General features: G+C 30.0%; 1 pseudogene; it reads left to right on the top strand.

The window, feature by feature from the left end:
- Positions 1-11,529, top strand: part of LOC129962959 (cytochrome c oxidase subunit 1-like) — a 30,108-nt pseudogene extending 18,579 nt beyond the window's left edge.
- Positions 11,530-20,546: the final 9,017 nt, after the last annotated feature.

The following is a 20,546-nucleotide window of genomic DNA, read 5'->3' as shown; positions in this document are numbered from 1 at the left end:
TTTATCTGCAAATGCAATCCAAACGAAGTGGCAGCTCGAACTTGTGTACATTTTCTAGAAATATTGCTACATTCTTTCATTTTTATTTGAGGGAAAAATGCAGTTAATCTTTACCTTTAACATGTCTCGGATGTCTGTTGGTTTGTATTGTATTTTACATCTGCTCAAGACTGCTTTCATGTCGCGAGCACTCATATGCATATGTAGTCCATAGATCTGGTGAATAAAAATTAGTGTATGAAATTACGTCCAAATAAATTAATATAAGAAGAGCAGTAGATTTTATAACTACGCAAAATATTTTTAGAAAGAAGCTAATTAAATGATCAAATTTACCTGACTTCATTCTAAACATTCTAGAATTGTGGTATGATTATTAGGCATAGTAAAAAATATATGCAAATATAGACAATTTCGACAAATATTTATTTTTTAAAAAATTTCATTAAAGCAAGATGTAATGTAACAAATTTGCTATTGTGTTTCATATTTTCTCCTGTGGTCTTCGCTCTCTTCTAGCACAAAGCTATTATGTAACATTTTTATGAAAAGGATCGCTTCTTGATGAAATAAATATATTAGCAATATTGTTAGTTTATACTATTTGGTTATCCCTTCACAACTGCATACCCTCCAACAGCTATGGAATTTCCGAAGTTGCTACGGAATTGAGGTGAAAACCACCGAGTTTCGGATATATAGTGGAAAAACTATATATCCGGATTCTACCTCTCACCAATGCTGGTGATTAACGAAAGAAAAATTATAAAAAATAGCATGTGTTTAAAAAAGTGAAAAAAAAAACTTTTTTTTTCTGGAAGCGTTTCTCATACAAAATGTATATGGCAGCTTATTATCATGTTAAACTGAGCGATGGTTAATTTGAAAAACGGTTCAAGTGCTTATCATTTTATTAAAAAATTTTTAAATGTCTGACAAATAGTGTTAATTTGTTTGATCAAATAAATCTTTGTGTGATTTTTTTCAAGTTTTTCACTTATTTTTAGTCAATAATAAATGTCTGTTAAATAATTTTTGAGTAATATTTTTAATTAAAATTCTTCGAAAGTATCTATTCTTCAATAATTATGGATATATTTGTAAGAAGTACTACGGATGTCTGGGTAACTAATGTAGGAAGATATATAATCGTCCTTAATCAGTGTATATTTAAAAGTTGAATGGGAGAATTTTTCTGACATTTTTCAAAAATGTAGACTTTATTTATCTTAAACATAACTAATGAATTAGCAAGTAAAAAACGGAACTGTCGGAAGTATTAAAGTTCAGTGCGATTCTTGAATTTCCATTTGAAGGAATCATTAAATGGATTGTCCTTGGTAGTTCCAATAAATGTTCAGTAAAAATGTTCAATTTGTTTTTTAAATGGCATTATTTATCTCAATGTTTTTTCAAATTTAATCTTTTATAACACGAAAAATTTACTAATTAGTAAAATTCTCAAAACATGACACTTTTACATGTATACTATTTCATCGCCTTAAGAATTATTTTGCTGTGTATACAAAGGTGTGTTAGGTATTTTGCGGCCAATTGCAGTGCATTTTATCTGGCCCCTTTTTTTAATCAAATGATTGATTTCACATTTCAATTCAATATGTTAATTTTATATTTTAATTAAATATTTTATTAACTTTGTGAATATGCATTTATTTATTAATAATGATTCCAGACTTCCCAGTTTCTATGGAAATTGTTGAAAAATATTGTAATAACAAAATTAACTTCATGCTGCATGCAAGAACCTGAACAATTATACTTGATAAAGTGTTAATATTATCCTAATATTTTATACTGATTGATTTTTTTTTTTTACTCTGGCAACTAGAAAATAATTTTAATCGCCGCCCTTGCAGCCCCCTGTCTATCTGGTGGTCCTAGACATCTGCTTACTTAGAAATCTGCCATTGGCAGTACTCCCGATTTTTGGTTTGATTTTTCATTTTTTTGAAAAAAATTTCATTGTATTTGATTACGTGACGATTCATTTCAACTGAGGATGAAAAACTAAAAATACATAATATCAAAAGATATAAAAAATGATAAAACCTTGGAGGAAAAAAAACCTCCGAAATATTAAAACCAATTCTTCTAAATAATTTGCAATATGATTTGCAAAATCATATGATTTGAATATCCTTATTAACTGAGGGAGAGATAGTGTACCGGGACGATCTAAACGCTTTTTTTTTTTTCCCGATAATAAATGAACAACTGAGTTTTATTTATTTGATTGACAAGGATAGTTTACTTAAATGTATTATAATTAAAATGAAATTATGTCAAATTTCAGAATATTTCTCTCGTGATTTATTTTCAATTTGTTTGCAGATCTGTGATATCCATTTTTCCTTTCCTTGGCTAACCGACTCGCAAGTCAACAGTTCTCAGTAACGTAAGACAAAGAGGGTCGGAAAGAGCCCCCTTTTACATGAAATGTCAATGCCATCATTCCCTGCACCTGCAAAAGGGTGTAAGATTGACCCCACTCTTGACCTTAGACCCAGGGGATGCCATGCTTTGTAGAGATTTCGGATCATTTTCGTTTCCTATCGTGTGCATTTCCATTAAAGTATTTTATTCTCATGAGATTTTCTTTTTGCTGAAGTTTTGAAGATGCCAGCTTCTATACACATTTTTCAAGTCTCGAAACAAACAAACGCCATTTACTTAGAATTAAAAATATAGTTTTCCTCAGCTGTCATAAAAATGTATTCAGTGCTATTTTTTAATGATTTAAAGAGAATTCATTCTATAGTTTTCTATGTGTTAATTTTTTCAAAAACTGAATGTATTCGACAACAAAAAATAATAGATGAAATTATAATTTAATTTTGTGGCTTGCCATTTTCTTATTAATTTAATATTTTTAAATAAAAGAAAACATTTATGAATTCTCATTAAAAAATTTCTTAATAAATATGGAAGTTGTAACTATTTGAATTATCCCATTTGAAATTTTTATTTAGAATTTATTTCCAACATAACAAAAAAACAAAACAAAAAAAAAATGCGCTTGATGCAATTGCTTTTATCAAAATATATATTACGAAAAAAGTTGCGGGCATTTTATTATTTTGGAACAAAAATTTTGTAAATGGTATTCATTATTCAATAGAGGAATTACTTTTAGCTATATGGTGGAGTTTTTATTAAATTGAACTCAGTTATGGAAATGCCAACATTTATTACAGCCAAAGAGTTGACAATGAAAGCCTCTGGTTTAATCTTTTCTCTGCTCTGCTTTTTTAAAAAAAATTCTTTTTTTTTTATATTAGATTATGAAATTTTTTTACTTCCTTTTTTTCTTCAAATACTATTTAGATTCGGGGGGGAGCTTGACGTATTTAAATATAGCGATTTACATATTCTTTCTGGAAATCTTGAAGTATTAGTGTCTTTAAATGCTTTATAATCAAATGCGTGTTGTATCTAGCCAGTTTGTGTTATGTTTGACTCCTTAATTTTTACAATATTCAAATCATAGATTGTTTCAGGAAGTTTAAGAACTATCAATCTTATGATTTAACGTAAACACTTCCTTCCTCAGGGGAAAAAAAAATAATTGATAATTTCTTAATCATTTTGTATTTACGTTGTTGAAATTATGTTTTTTATTTTTGCCGGTATTAAATATTTTGAAAGTATACCGAATGATATATTTCTAAAGGATCGCCCTTGAGAAAGTCTTCAGGCTGGATTCGTATTTAATTTTTGATTTTACTTTTGATTATATTTTTATTCCTTTTTACTATTATTAATTTAGTATTTTTACTAATTTGTTTATATAATATAGTTTTTGTAGTAAAATTTAATGCTTTAATTATTTTTTAAATTTTAATTCAATGCTATATAACGCTAGAAAAAAATATATAGTTCTGACTCTTTTGTGTGTTCGTCCTCCTAAGTAAAATGTGCGCACTCCGCGAATAAAATCTTTTTAATGTTCAGAAGCGTTGACAGTAAACGAAGTTGAGGCAATGTGAGCATTTCTTCTTTTTACATGAGGTCACATTTACGAGCTGAAAAGATCTTGTAATTTGATGCCTCCACAGCTGGGGAAAAAGGGGTTAAAGTAGACTGACCCTCCTAAATTTATGTCCGAGGAAATGAGGTGTCTTTTTATCACTCTGGCCCTTCAACTCCCATTGGGCAAATATCTCTAATCATTGCCAACGGTTCAAGACAGAGAAAAGAACAAACATTAAGAACAAAAATTTAAAGAATACGAGCAAAGATTAAGAATAAAAATTCAAACTATAAGTACTAAGTTAAATAAGGTATGGAAAAGTATGCTTTTGAAGCATATATAGGAATATGTGAATAATAATGAAAACACATACTTTCGAATGAGAATTAATGGTCTTTTAAGCAAACCAATACAAGCAAAATGTTTGTAAATTAATAATAACAAATATCTCTTCAAAATCGTGCGAATATTTTGCCTTTTACTAAAGATTACCTTAAAAAGGAACAACTTAATGAACTTGAAACCAAATTTTGGAATATCGTTAGACGGGATAATGACTATAAAAGGACATCACATATCGAATTTCATCAGTTTAATTGAAAATACATCAGTTAATTTTCATATACATAATTAAAAAAAACGCGATTTTTGAACTCGTAAATTTATTGAAATAGGGTCGAGTTTTTCGCCATAACGATGTTTTCCTTTTTGTTCTTGCGAAAATGAACACATGGTTTGAAATACATATAAATCAACATGCACCAAGCATTGCTCGGAGAATTCCGCGCTTTAAAATTCGAAGATTTTGTGTAAGGATTTTGTAAAAAATGCATTCAAACAGCAATTAAAGGGCAAAAATATTTCTATAAATTCTAACATTTCTCTGAATTTGTTAGTAACAATTAAACAAAAATATTTTATGCAGCGTTTTAAAAGTTAGTATTACTGTGTTACTTTTAATGAAGAGAGCTATTTTTAAAGTAATATTCTATTTAATTGGATTGCAGTTTTTAAACGAATACCGAGAAACAACGTGTAACGGTTATCGGGGCTGCTCCCTGCATTAAATAATCTAGTTTTCTGAAGGCTTAAATTTTACTAGAGTATTTGTTATGGTAGATATCTTCCAAATTATTCGCAGTTTTCACAAGTTTGCAAGTGTCCGTCATTAGCAAAATCTAATTAAGTGCACAGAATAAAAAAGAACCACCGCGATGCACTCCGGGTTTTTTTTTAGTTTTTTGCACTGAAAAAGATGCAAATGGTATCTGTCTACGTCTAAAAGGCCACTTTTGGTCAAAATTCACAATTTTTTTTATATTAAAGTGCATTTATTTAGCTTTCTAAATCTGTATTTATTTTTCTCCTACGATTGATAGAAATGGAGATATGAAGATTTATGTAATTCAAAAGAGTCGAAAACGAAACCGGAAGTGCTTACCGGAAGTTGAATGTGTTTCGTCGTTTCATCAAATATACGCTCCTAAAATCATAAATTAATTAATTTTTTAAATTTATACAAAACTATTTGCAAGCCACCTAAATTTGAATTAATTTTCAGCTCTTTATATACAGAAAAGATTGGCAACAGCTGCTTCTCGAGCATTGTTTACGTTTGAAAACATCTGTTCGTCTCGTGTTATATGCTTATTTACTTTGCTTTTTCGAGTGAATACAGACTTTACGTTTGGGAGCATCAATAATTGCAATAATTTTTAATGATGAATTTTATGGTCTCTTGGCAATTTTTTTTGAACTGGGAATAACTCCTGGGGATTATACCCTGAGACACTACCTTTCTCTCGATAAAGAAAGAATAATCACGTCAAAAAGGCAGTCATTAAGTACAATAAAAATTGTCAGGAAAAAATTAAGAGCTATTAGAAAGAAGAAAACAGATAAAATTGTTAACAAAGAAGGTGTATCATACAAATGTGGTGAATATTAAAAAAGGAACTTTAATTTTGTAAAAATTTTGATACGCAAAACATGATATCTCAAAATATTATGAATATTTTTTAATGAAATTTTGTATGTATGTTATTTATACTATCCTAAAGGCAATGAACTAGGATTACAGTTCTGAGATGAATAGTTTTTAATTTAATGTTGTTTATGCATAAGAATTTTGATAAATTTTCAGTTAGGAAATACTCGAACTGCTATAACTTTCTTATAAATGCAAATATTTCTTAGATCCTAGTTCATTGCCTTCACTAAAGCTGTAACTATATTTTGTAGAAAAAGAATTTGAAAATTTTGGTTAGAATTCTTGTTAGGATGTTTTGCGTTTTACACCAATTTTGACAGTTTTTTACCCAAATTTCCCCATTTGACTGAGTTGCAAATTACATAAAACCTTTTAAATGGTATTATTCATTGTTTTGAATTGCAATGACCTAAAAAATAAACTAAAAATGAAAATTGAACAGTTTTTTCAAAAATTTGTCTTTGCACGTAGACAGATACCTTTTAAGCGAGTTATTTCCTAGCCTTTAGTACACAAATGTTAAGCAGGCGCATATTTCCCTTCACATAACGGCTCACTGCAAAGCTCTGAGACCAAAAAATAAATATTTTTATATAAAGCGATTTTTTCTCGAAAAAATTTTACTGTATCTTTTTGCAATATTATATGCAATTGCTTTTAACTGCCAAAATTATAAATTAAATTTGGTGCAGTAGAAATTGATGTTGATTGGGAAGGTTTGAGTCGTCTATACGTAACAAGCTTTCTAATGCAGATACATATCCAATTTTTAGAAAACTAGGAAATTCAATTTGCATAATTATAACGAGTTCCTTTGAATGTTTCGATAAATAAGCCGATTTTTTTTTTTTTTTTTTCAAAAAAATTAACCTACGATTTTTTAACACTTCAAAGTGATGCATTGTGCAGATAGCATGGCATCTGAAACAATCCTTTCGAGTACAAAACATAATTATTTAGTTGTAGGCAAAAATTGTCGTTTTTGTATTAATGCGACTTTTTGTTTGCGGATGAATACGAAATTTTCGACTTCGTTTCGATCTCAAAATAGTATTATTGAGATTTTTCTTAATTTTATGTATTTCTGTTGGAGGAATTTCAAATTAAGAATTGTTTCAGATCCTCAGACAATGAGACCGTTTTCTGGCTTAGCCACTTCAAGGAGGTGCTAAATCATCGAATCTTGAATTGGGTCATCGAATTTGATGACCCAATTCAAGATTTGCAGAATGAAAAGGCAGATAAATTTCATACAGCTGGATAGAACCTTGAAAACGAAACGTAGGCAAATGAGTTTTCATTAAATTATATAAAAATGATTATCATAAAATTATGCATTAATTACTATGATTTTGAAAAAAAGATTTGACATTGTGCATTTAATCTGGCTAATTATTAAAAAGGTATTCTATATGAAATGTTTTTGAAATAAATTTATAAAATACCAAAACAACAAAGGAATGTAATTATTATGCACTTTTCCGTAATGTAATACTGAATATAAATATTTACATATAAATTTTTTAAAAATTATTATAGATAATTAAATAATTTCCGGCTATAAAATTCCAGTAACTATATTTTGCTATCCGAAATTACTAACCGCTCTGCCGCTGGACATTTTTCTTTTTAACCCTTTCTAGGGTCATGGACAAGTATGCTTCGCACCAAATTCATCAATATTTGCCTGAGGTTATGTAGGTTGGTATAAGTTCTGACAAACTTTTCAACTGAAAAGAAACTTAGATGCCTCAATTTCTTATCTCGCACAAATTTTTTTTCTTATTTGACAATTGACCAAATTAATTTATTAATCAAATTACAATTACCTCGTAAGCTAAATGAAACGCTTTTCTTAAGCCAATTTCAATCCTAGAAAGATTTTTAAACATCTTAATTTGCATGAAAAAGAGAAATTTTAAATATTTTTTCTACAAATTTGGAAAAAATGTTTGAAACGTGTTCGAGCCTATTTTATTACAGTCGACTGACTATAAACAGATGACCGTACTTCCGAGTTGATTGTCCCTCTGTCTTATTTAGTTTGCTCATTTTTGTTGTTGTTTGTGACAGTTTATTTTTGCTTATGGTATAAATTAAGTTCCGTGTGTTATTTTTTTATCTTCATATTTTTAAAATTTAACAACTTTTAATTCGCTTTCACACGGCTAAATTTAAAAATATTAATTTATATTGTGAAGAGGAGTTCGGTACTGTATTATATAGTATATTTCTATATACTTAAAAATGAACCCATCTCTTAAATTTTAAACAGATCAAAGTTACTATCCTTGATTTAGTCTTAGACATATGTTTTAAATATTTGACATCGTTTTTTTGGAGTTGACCGATGTTCTAAATCCAGTTCAGGCTTGCGTGGCTTTCTCCCTCCTGTACAGGTTATTTTTTTCTTTTGGTTTCAAAATAGCCATACTAGAGAAAACGATTTGCTGGAAGAAAATTCGGCAGATAACAGTAAAAAGTATTCAGTAAGAAAACGAAATAAAAAAATAGTCAGATGTAAGCATTTCCTTATAAATTTAAGCTTGTACAATATCTGTTTCTGGCACCGTTTGGATTATTACGGCAGTTCAAGAAATTATCATTTGACAATACTGACTTTCATAGGCACAAACTTATACTAATTTGAAACTTCTGTGTAAATTACGAATAGAATATGGATTATATTAATATAATTTCATTTTATAATGCAAGGAGATATCGTTCTCTCGTCCCTAGATGGCGCTCCCTCTCAGTCTTAAATCGACTGTCCTCGAACAGCGGGATTGTCCATGCCAAGTGCCATAAGAAACAACAACAGAGCTTCTTCACATTGTATATCCAGGTGATAAAAAATGAAATGTAAATATACATATATACGAAAGCAATATTTAATTCTTTCATTTTCCTATTAAAACTAAACAGTTACTTGAAATTTAATTAGTCCTGACATTAAAAAAAATAAACCAACGAAAAGATGTAAATGATTTAAAAGGGGACAAATCTCAACAATTTAACCGTTGCAACTGAATTAAAAATTTAGGAGACTGTTATAGTTCGACCCATCACAAATGTATAAAGACGATTGGGATTGCAATTAAAGAAAAAGAAAAAAAAAGTGAGGTTCAGGTCACAAATCTCCTTTTCACTTAATATTTTTTTATTGTAAAAAAAATTTTAATGAAGAAAATAATTGTATAATTTCATTTATAGTCCAACCGCAACACCTCGCACTATATTCAGTTAACGAGTTGATTTACAACTTTTATCATATTGTATGTGGTTATATATTTTAAATTTCTGAAAATAATCGAATTTTTATTTAAATCTTTATATTAAAAAGCTGGACTGAGCATTAATTTGTTAGATATTTTCATATCTCTTTTGAAGTCAAATTTTTTTAGTGCTTAACACTTTCACATAGTAAAAAAGTGGTTTTTTCTCAAAAATGGAATTTTTAACCATAAATATAAAAAATTCACCTACTACTTGAGTTTCTGACAGGCTATTATGGAGGGAAAAAAGGCTTAATTTTTATAAAATAAGCAATTTTATTCCTTGAAGCCAATTACAACGTGAAGATAAGTTTAAATTAAATATATATCTTTGTCTTTCTAAAAATTGAAATTATATTATATATTGCCTTAATGTAGGGGGTGGGATAGATAAATTCACCCCCCCCTTTGCCTCTCTTCTTCATATTTTAAATTCGAGTGTGTAATTAAATTAAAATGATTGAATATATTTCGTATATAAAGGAATTTGGTTCTCATTTTCTTTTTTTGTAAATGTAGAGGAATGAATAATGAGAACGATATGTTTATGTATAATAATGTAAAAATATATATAATAAAGTCAGCTAGTTAAGTTAATGGGTTCATACCTAATAAATTGAAAAAATTTTTGCTCAAAGTGTGACTTTTTTTTCAGTATTTTATATTTTAAGAGTTATTTTAACTGTGAGATGTAGGGATTGGTTTTTGATTTGGGTGGGATTAGAAATTAATATAAGAAGGTTTATTGCTTTAGCTAATGATCGAAGATCTTCTAGAGTGGAGACATGTATAAAATATTTTTTTATTCAGAGCTTAGGATCTGGAATCTTAATAATACTTCATTCTGAATTTGATTACATTTGTTTAGGTGTATTAAGATATAAAATGGGTGTGGGACCATTTTATTCCTGATTTCCTGCTGTATGGTTAAAGTGAAGATGTTTACTTTTAATAACTATTCAAAAGATTTTACCGCTTTTAATAATTTCCTTTTTAGTTTAATATTTTCTTTGATTAATTATTATTCGAAGGTTAGTTATAGGAGCTTTAAATCAGAAGAGAGTAAAACGATTAATAGTATATTCTTCAGTACATCATATTGGGTGGATTTTAACAGGAAACTTTCTTCATGAAAATTTATGAGAAATTTATTTAGCAATGGACAGAGCAATAATTACAGGGATTATTTGGACACTTATGAAAGATAAGATCTAAATGAAGTTTTGTTTTATGAATATTACGTTTGGGAGGTATACCACCAATACTAGGATTTTATTTGAAGTGGCGATTATTTTATAATTATAGATTTTAGCTTATTTATCGTAATAATTTTAATATTTTATGTCTATTTACGAATTTCATATAGAGTAATAATAGGAAGAGTAAGAATAAATGGATGAAATCCTATTACTATAAATAAATAAGTTTAGACCTACTATATATGATGGGTTTAAATGTGGGTGTAAGGTTACGATTAATATTATAGGCTATAAATTCTGTTAGTTTTCAAGGCTAAATGAGCTAATTTCAAATTTGAGTTTACATCTCATCATCTACTGACTTCTTAAGAAGAAATTTAAACTTGCAATTTAAGATTTTGAATAAACTAAGTTACTGCGATGATTATATTCAACTAATCATAAGAATACTGGTACTTAATTTTCGAAGCTTGAGCTGCTGTAGTAGGGACAGCAATAAGAATATTGATTCGAATTGAATTAGGACAGCCCGGAAGGTTTAAGGGTGATCAATTGTATAATGTAATTGTTACGGCTCATGCATTTGTTACAATTTTTTTTATAGTAAACCAATTTTGATTGGGGGGGGGGGTAGGAATTGATAGGTTCCCTTAATTTCAGGAGCTCCTGCTATAGCATTTCCACGAATGAATAATTTAAGATTTTGATTATTACCTCCTGCATTGTTCCTTTTAATTGTTTCTTCAATGGTAGAAACATTATACCCCTCACTGGCTGGATTAGAGGGACATGCTGAAAGATCAGTAGATTTTGCAATTTTTTCACTTCATTTGGCTGGTTATAGGGGCAATTAATTTTATTTCAACAATTATTAACATACGGGTTTATGGAACGACGATAGAGAAGGCACCTTCATTTGTTTGGTTAGTTCTAATTACGGCTGTTCTTTTATTATCATCATTACCTGTGTTAGCAGGATCTGGTACAATATTATTAATTGATCGAAATTTTAATACTTCCTTCTTTGATCGTTCAGGAAGTGGGTATCCAATTTTATTTCAACACTTGTTCTGATTTTTTGGTCACCCGGAAGTTTATATTTTAATCCTACTAGGATTTGGAATTGTATCGCATATTAGCTCTTCTGTAGGTAAGCGAGAACCTTTCGGTAATTTAGGAATAATTTATGCTATAGGGGGAATTGGAGGAATTTAGTATGGGATCATCATATGTTTTCTGTACGAATAAATGTTGATACTGGGGCTTATTTTACTGCGGCTACGATAATTATTTCGATTTCCTATTAAGGTATGTAGATGAATATCAACATTACATGGTTCTTATTTTAAGTTTGAGACGCTTTTAATATGATGTATTGGATTTATCTTCTTATTTACTATAGGGGGGATTACTGGTGTAGTTTTATCAAATTCTTCTTGTGATAGTGTCCTTCATACTACTTATTATCTTTATGTTGTAGCTCATTTCCATTATGTATTAAGAATTGGGGCTGTATTTGCAATTTTAGCTGGAATTACATATTAGTTTCCTTTGGTTTGTCACATGGTAATAAATGGAAAGAAAACAAAGTTACAATTTTATATTTACACTTACAAATATCGCAACTCTTTCTGCTCAAAATTTTTTAGGGTTAAATGGGATACGTAGACGATATTCTGATTATCCTGATGCTTATGTATTTTGAAATATAGTATCATCTTCGAGGTCTTCTTTATCGTTATTAGGAGTATTGTTCTTTATTATGCTAATTTGAGAAGGTTTAATTGTGAAAATGTCTAATTAAAGAATTTATTATGTTAGTTGTACGGTGGAATGAATTAATAATGTACCTCCTTTAGATCGCACTTTGGGTCAGCTTAATATAACTCGCAAATCTCCTTTTAATTTAATGCAACCGACACTACACGGTACGTTTTAAATTTAAAAAAAATGGCAACTGAACTTGCACTTTAATACTTAAACCTAACTGCAACTAAATCTGATGTTACAATAGTACGGTTTGCTTAGTATTAAAATTAATAACCTTTTAAACTAGCAATAAAAAATTGATTGACTTATAGCTATAAGGTTCAATTTATAACCTTACCCTAAATTATCTTTTGCTAAAAAATTTTTTTAATATTTTTATAAGAGAATTTGATAGAAAACATTCCTTTCAATGGAGAAAAATATTTGATACGTTGTGCAAGACTAGTGGAATGTTTATATTATGCACTAGGAAATAAGAGGGAATCTCTAAGTATAATGTTCGCGTATGTAATGGGGAATAAATGAACACAAACAAAGAACGCGCTCGCATTCAAACCACACAGCAGTCGCATGCCGGCTCATAAAACGGCGTCCGGATGCAAGAGATGTGGGGTCACGGGAAGCTTTTCATTGGCCACCAAAATATCTCCTTTTTCTTTTGCAGGAGAATAGCGGAGTCTTTTTGCTTTCAAAATTTCAAATACAATTAAAAACCAATCTGATTTTGATTAGAACAACAACAAAAAAAAAAGTACATACAAACATTTTAAAAAGAGTAGGGAATATTCCATGAGTACCAAGTGTATCGAATAAAATTCAGATGATTGAGTTCATAAAAAAAGTCCAAATTCTCCACAAAACGTCTGCTAAAGAAGCCGAGAAAAAGCACCGAGTTCGTTTATTGAAGAGTAAGAAACGAAGCAATTTGTCCTTTCAAATTTATGCGGAAATTCTCGATGACAGCAAAAGCCAGTCCAAGCCATCGCAGAATGTCAGTTTTCCTTCCTTAAAACTTTTATCAAGCGGTAGTATGACATAACATACATATCGCAAAAGCAGGTATTCACATCCGTCCTGTAGCTTGCTGGGAGAAGATACTCGCCTCGCGGGATATGGAAAAAAAAATGATATTAATAAGAATGCAATGCACAACAGTAGAGCAATATCATAAAACAAGACAATAATAAAAATCAGCAATGAAATTTGCTTTAGATAATTCAACGTCATCTGAAGTATGTTCTGTTTAATTTAGAAGCAACAATTTGCAATTCTTATGAAGGTAATAGTTATTAATTATTACTCTCACATAGAGAAATTATTGTAACCATTAAAAAAAAAAAAATCGAACTCGAGATTTTGATGAATCGCCACGTTTCAATCTTTTTCGAATTCGAAATACACATTTTGGACATTATGTCTGCCCGTTTATGTCTAAAGATAATTCAAAAATGCTTTGAGCTAGACTCATGAAATTTGGTGTACGAGCTTTGCTCCAAATTTTCCGATTTTTATCAAATTTTGAGCTAAATTCGTTAAGAGGAACTTGTCTGTCCGGCTGTTCAAATATAAGTTAACACGATAAATGCAAAATGAAGACAGCTAGATCGATATAATTCGAGACACAGATTTCACTATATTGTAGACACACATCAAATTTTGAATCAAATAAGGGATTAAGGGGAATTAAATCAAATAAGGGATCGACCACCAGAAGCATGCAAATGAGATTACTCACAAATAGAATGCCTTAAAAGTAGTCACAAAACCACACACAAAATTTAATATAAGTGTAGTTCTGCGTGAAATTTTCGCTTCAGTTGGTTGGAAATAATTTGTTTAAAGCACAAATTCGATTTTTGGATACTATTCACCATTCGTCAGGGATTTATCGCCAAAACACAAGCTAAGGTTCACATGACTGATTCACCGATAAAAATGCTACAGTCAAGCCAGATATTACGTAACTATTGTACGCCAATATCATGTAGGGCACTCTTTGAGAAAACATCTTTATTAGAGGTGACGCGAGAAAGTTTTGGGGCGACTACTCCCGCTGGTCTTTATGTAGCTCCAGTTTTTCGTTATGATCAGGATGGGTCAAGTGCATTCCTTAGATTATCTATTGATAAAAAGATATTCATTGAAAGGAATAGATATAATCGTTAAACATCATGAATCAGAATTTCAATAACAGAAGCGGGAGTAGCTGAAACGTAAATTTTATCGAGTCAATTACATCGCAAGCTAGAAATCGATACACGTCGGGTTTGCTTTTGCCAAAAAAAAAAAAATTCATGTGTTTCCTGACTCATCTCGTATTAAAAATGAAGGAAAACGAAGAATGAATGATTAAAAAAAAATTGAATTTCACTGAAAGACAGGAGTGGATTCAATCATTTGCTGATCCTAGACATTACATATCAAGTGGTCCCTCCTTTAATAAATGGACCCATTTCATTTCATATTTCACCAGGTACTTAAATCATTAACAAGCTGTTTAATTTATTTCAGTTTATTTTATATTTTTTCTACAATTCTGTGAAAATGTGTATGCATTTACTAATTTATAAGCAATGTTTAGTGACCAGCTAAGTTAATCGAAAATACTGATTGTGTTCAATTTTAAAGTTATCCTTTATAAAAAAATTAATAGAGAAATCATTAACATCAGGATTTTTTTTTTTTAATAATCAATTAAATGCCATGTAGTCCATATATGAATGATAACAAAACTTGCCATTCAGCTTAGAAGGAGATGCTTATGAAACACACCTGTGTTCAGTTTACATCTCTTTGCTTTATCCGTTGTTCATAATATGAATTGCCTGTGACTCAAAACTGTTTAATTAAGTAAGCTCATCTCTATTCAATTAAAATATAGCAAAGGATTAAGCATCTTACGATCTTAATCACAGGAAATGAATGCATTAAGCATGAAATTGTTCTAAACATTAAACCTTTCATTTTAAAAACCTCACACCACAGTGCCATTAACAATGTAACTAAATTATTTTCTGATCACACATTAACTTCCGTGGAAGTGCAACTTCGTCTTTTTACATTCTCATATGCCTGGTATAGTAATCGTAAAAGAATTCGAATTTGAGATTTTGACGAATCTCAACGCTTTAACCCTCCCTGAGTTTGCGAAGCATATTTCTGGGAAGTGTCGAACTGTTTGTGACTAAGATAACTCAAAACCGCTCAATCTAGATAAATGAAATTTAGTATATGGTTATTACACCAAATTCGTATATTTCTGTCAAATTTTAAGCAAAAATACTGTCAGTGTAACTCTGTCTGCCGGATGCTAGAATTTAATTTACACGAATACTCGAATGTAAGTTAACACGATAATGACAAAACGAAGAAAGCTAGATGCATGAGATTCGGTGCACAGATTCGATATCTATATATCGTTGATGCCTGTCACATATTGTACAAAATCAAACTATGAAATGAACGTTTATCGGTCTATACTTTCAAAAGATATAAACGCAATATCTTAAAATGCAATGATTTAAATGTATCAAATTCGAATTTCGGATGCTATTAACCGCATGCCAGGGATTCATCGCCAAATAACTAGTCAAGAATGACACGAAAGATTCTGCAAAAATACTAAACTCACGCCAGAGGTTAATATTTCGTGGTTATTGTTCGTCAATGCCACCTAATTGATTAAATAATCTTCATAATTTCAATAATTAAAGCTAAAATTAAGTGAACATCTTGCGTCCCCCTTCCCTCAATTGCCTTCTCCTTTAAGCTGGAAGACCCATCTACGAACTCGCAGGAAATTTTCACACCTATTATAATATTCATATCATTCCAGAAGTGTTTTTTCTTTGTCGTTCATATTCTAAAGATTTTTCAGAAATTTTTTTGGAAGTTGTTCTATGAAAATTACAGCTAAAAGGTTCTTTAAAAATAGAATCAATATAAAAGAAGTAAATTCTGAGAAAAAAATAACACCGGATCCTTTCTTATTTCACTAACAAGATTAGAATGTTAAAGTGCACATGTTCACTTTTGGCTGAAAGCTTTTCCAGTATGTGGACTAAAATCAAGGGAAGAAAGCACATGCCGCAACGACGGTCGGAAGTCGGAATGTCGGAAGTAGGATTCCGCAAGTCGGAATGCCTAGTCTGGTAGACCCACCTCTCCTCTCCACCTTTCTTACAAGAAAAGATGTATTGTTGCAGTATCTCATTTTCCGAGCACCTTTCATAATCATAAGCAAAGCAATCAAACAAATTCTGAAGCCAATTGAAGTGTTCGCCCTCTATTTTATTGCACGCATCAGCAACATGCCTTTACTTTTAATACCTTTACTATCACATTTTGTAGTGTTAAGAAACCCAAGATCGTTTTACGACTTTTGAATAATCAACGATTTTGTCTGAAATTTGATAAGCATCTCTAATCACGATCTCAAGGTCGCATATTAAATTTCGAATATTTAACTCGATTGTTAATTGTCATTCCTGCATACCCACAACTAGACTGATAAAAAAAAAAAAAAAAAGATGGAATGTCACAAAATTCTAACACAGGTAAATGATTGAAGGGTTTGTTGCAAAAAAGGCTTCATTCTGGGGGTTAAAATACTACTCTAAAACCCAGAATTATCATAAGCAAAGGAAAAATACTATATCCAAACATCAATGAGAATTCCCAAAAGATTCAAGGAGATATCGAAGAAAATTTACCTACTTTTGTTAAATCATGTTCGTCTTTTAATTTAATAATTCAAAAACAAACCGAGTGAAAATTAATAACATACTATAAGTGTCTTTTACATTTAAAACAGACTTCTATCAAGTATTATAAAAAAATCATCGGTCAATAAGGCAGCCATCTGTTCGTGTTTTTGTGAATGCGAGATAGAAAAAAACTCAAAGAGCAACATATTATATGTGTGCATGCACACATAATATAAAAGTTACGTTTTATCAGCAGAAGTTCTGTATCCAATTTTGGACAAAATTTATAAGCTGGTTGATCATCCATTCTGTATGTAAAATTATGTACCTGTGAACAGGATAGCTAAAAAGCAGGAATGGTTTAGACAAATAAAGTAAGATTTTATTGAAAGCTGTCCTTTATACGTTTAACGAGTAGATTAAATTCTGAAATCAAATTAACATCTTTATTTAATCTACATCTTTGTACCTTAAATTAGAGGGAATCTAAATCTATCGTTTTGCGTAATCTCAAAGTTATATCTTGACAATATATATTGACAATATACCAAATTGCATTCACCTAGATCGTTTCGCTTTTGTGATATGCAGACACACTCATGCAAGTTGAAAACGCAGAAATTTAAAATGTCGGGCCAAAATTTTTAATGATAATAAATAAATTTTCTTTCTATGCTTGATAAGTAAAAATCTATGTAAAACTCGAACACTGAATCTTTTGTATCTCATGAAGTCCAATTTACTGATTTTTAATATGGTTTTCTCACAAATGCTATTAGAATAAAAGAAAAGATTTGGGACAATTAACACTAGAACGTCCGTCGGTGTGTATTGGACACCGGAGCCTGCTTAGTTGGTTCTCCTTTCCGAATTGTAGCAAGGAATTTTAAAAATTTTCATGACTTTTAATTATTTTCCATGTAGAAAAGGTTTGTGGTTCTAGGTTAATTAGAAGAGATTTAACAACTAAATATACTTGGAGCGTCCACTGGGGTCGTTTCAATACCAAGGCAATTTATCATCATTATAAATAGCTGTTTTAGAATTATCGTTTGTTGAACGACAAACTTCCCTAAGCACTATCGCACATATATTTGACTTTGAATGCAGTGTTATTGGGTTCACAGCGGAAAAGAATCAATTATTCTGAAATTGTTGTGTCTTAAGTGTTGTGTTTCGTTACAGAGCATTTGCTTATCTGCTCATACAAAAAATCATTCGATTTTCGATTCTAAATTAAAAAGTGTAATGAAAATGCAGTTAAAGAAATGCGCGTCGCTTGCACGAAAATGGTGTTTGGAAAATGTACAGAAGAAATTGAATATCACTGTATCCATTGCAAATGAGGTATGCACAAAACATTATGCGTAAAAACGATAAAGGATTTAAAAAAAACTTTCGTTCGCACAAAAATTACAATTTTGCTTATTATACTAATATTTATGAATATTATTTTTTCATTCATTTTACAAGATTAACTAATTTTTTGTTTTGTTACAGTTTCTATGATATACAGTCATAATATATGATAATTACGTAAAATAATTAAAATGTCTTAAAAACTAAATCCTACTGAACAGTAGACCCGCAATTATTTCGTTATTGCAATTATTTTATATATTTTATATCGCGGTGTCGAAACGATACAGGTGGACGTTTAAAGGTAATCAAAACCCCGGATGTTCTAGTGTTAATGAATTAGCTTTTAGTTGATAAAAACAGATTTTAAAACTCTCCGCTCTTTTGCGTATCCGTTAGAATGGGTTCAATTCGGCAAAATAGGGGTGAAAGGAAAATGGAAAGGAGATGTTTACATTTAACAATAAAGTAAATTCCGGAAATGTCTACATCCTTCCGCATTTCACCCCTTAGTGAGATAGAACCGTCGAAAAGTAGTCGTCTCAGAATACTGAAACGAACATTACGCATATGTTGTTCCCCCCACAGTACTGACCAAGAGAACAATATGGCGGCATCTATGACAAGTTTAGGATTTCTAATGAAAGTAGCGACTTCTATTCCCTTCCTTCCACCGAGGAAAACAAAAATGGCATTTTTTCCCTCCTGAACTGTGCCGATGAAAATGGGTAGAGGTTCCAGATAAACAAACATTTCTTTATGGATAAATGGACTTCATTCTATTGAATTGTTATAACAAACTATTGTGCTCAACCCTAGAAATCGAAGAGCCCTTTGTAAATGTCCTGAGCAGATATGAGCGTTTTGTACTTAGTAGTTAGTCTATAGAAGAAAATTGATTTCAGTATTTTTGACACTTTTTCTCGACTGACTGAAATCAGGATTTTACTACATTTTTAGAAAGAAGATCAAGAACTAAATTCCATCGATTTAAATTGTTTTGTTTAAGTTATCGCATTGACATGCACACAAATGCGCAGACAAACAATCGGTAAATCTGTTGACGGATATGACTCAAGATTTGTTACAGATTTATAGTGTAGATAGATGCTAAACAGGAATCTAGAATTTAACATCTAGATCTTACGTTTTTTATCATATTCATTTGTTCTCAGACAGATGACAAACAAAGTGCTGTAAATAAATTCTCGTTTAAAATTTGACAAAAACCTGCACATTTGGTATAAAGATCACACACCAAATTTCATATTTATAGCTGAAAGATTTTTTGTTTAGCAGTAGTGTTCATTGAAAGATGCAATTCCAAAAATGTGTTTTACGGACTAGAAAAGGTTTTAAATGCGGAGATTCATCAAAACCTTGTGGTCGAATCTTTTGATAGTTACAGATTCTGTATACGAGAAAGCTAAAAAGTAATTTTTTATCATAATTTCAATACTGGTAAAAGTACACATCTGCGTGATTAGATTTAATAATGAAATTAGGAATAAAAGAAAATGTTGTTATAAATCTTGACTGTTGTAATAAAAGCATTTTTACAGACTGCATAAAAAATAAAAAAAATTGATTCAATTAAAATTGTTTTCTTAAGAGTAGATTAAATTATACAGAAATGAAATTAGAGTAATTAAAAACATATTTTTGAATTTTAAAAAATCTCAATTTTTATAAAATATTTTCAGAAGATAAATCTTTAAACATTAAAAATTCAACAATGCTCCACCTTTTTATTTTGAACAACAAGTGAGCCAAGTTTCATTAAGATCGGATAAAAACTTTAGATTTGCATTTAAAAAACGTTCAAAAACATTATCTTTATATACATAGATTTTTTTTAATATCTCCTTTCGAGTGTATGTAAAAGTGTGAAATTTAAACGAAGAATAGGTTTAACTGCAGCGCCTAGAGTCTCAATTTAATAATTAATCACCTTCTTTATTGAGAATTTTCATTGTTACATTTAATTTCTGGCAGATGACAAGAAAAAAGAAAGGAATCTGATAGAAGAAAATACGAACTCTTAAGAAATTCGAACTAAAAACGAATACAAATATTGAGAGTAATAATTCTAGTTCTTTCATTATACAGAAGGCAAAAATTGCAATCATCTGCAGCCAAAAAAATGCATTTGGTCTATTTCTTAGATTTTTACTTAATGAAACCAGGAAAAATATTTAGACAATTCCATCAGGTCAGATTTACTTGTAAAACAGTAATGCTTAGTTTAATTAAGCA

The sequence above is a fragment of the Argiope bruennichi genome, chromosome 3, assembly GCF_947563725.1.
Source record: "Argiope bruennichi chromosome 3, qqArgBrue1.1, whole genome shotgun sequence".
Classification (NCBI taxonomy): domain Eukaryota; kingdom Metazoa; phylum Arthropoda; class Arachnida; order Araneae; family Araneidae; genus Argiope; species Argiope bruennichi.
Note: the sequence above shows the minus strand (reverse complement) of the source record. Positions and strands in the feature narration are given on the sequence as shown.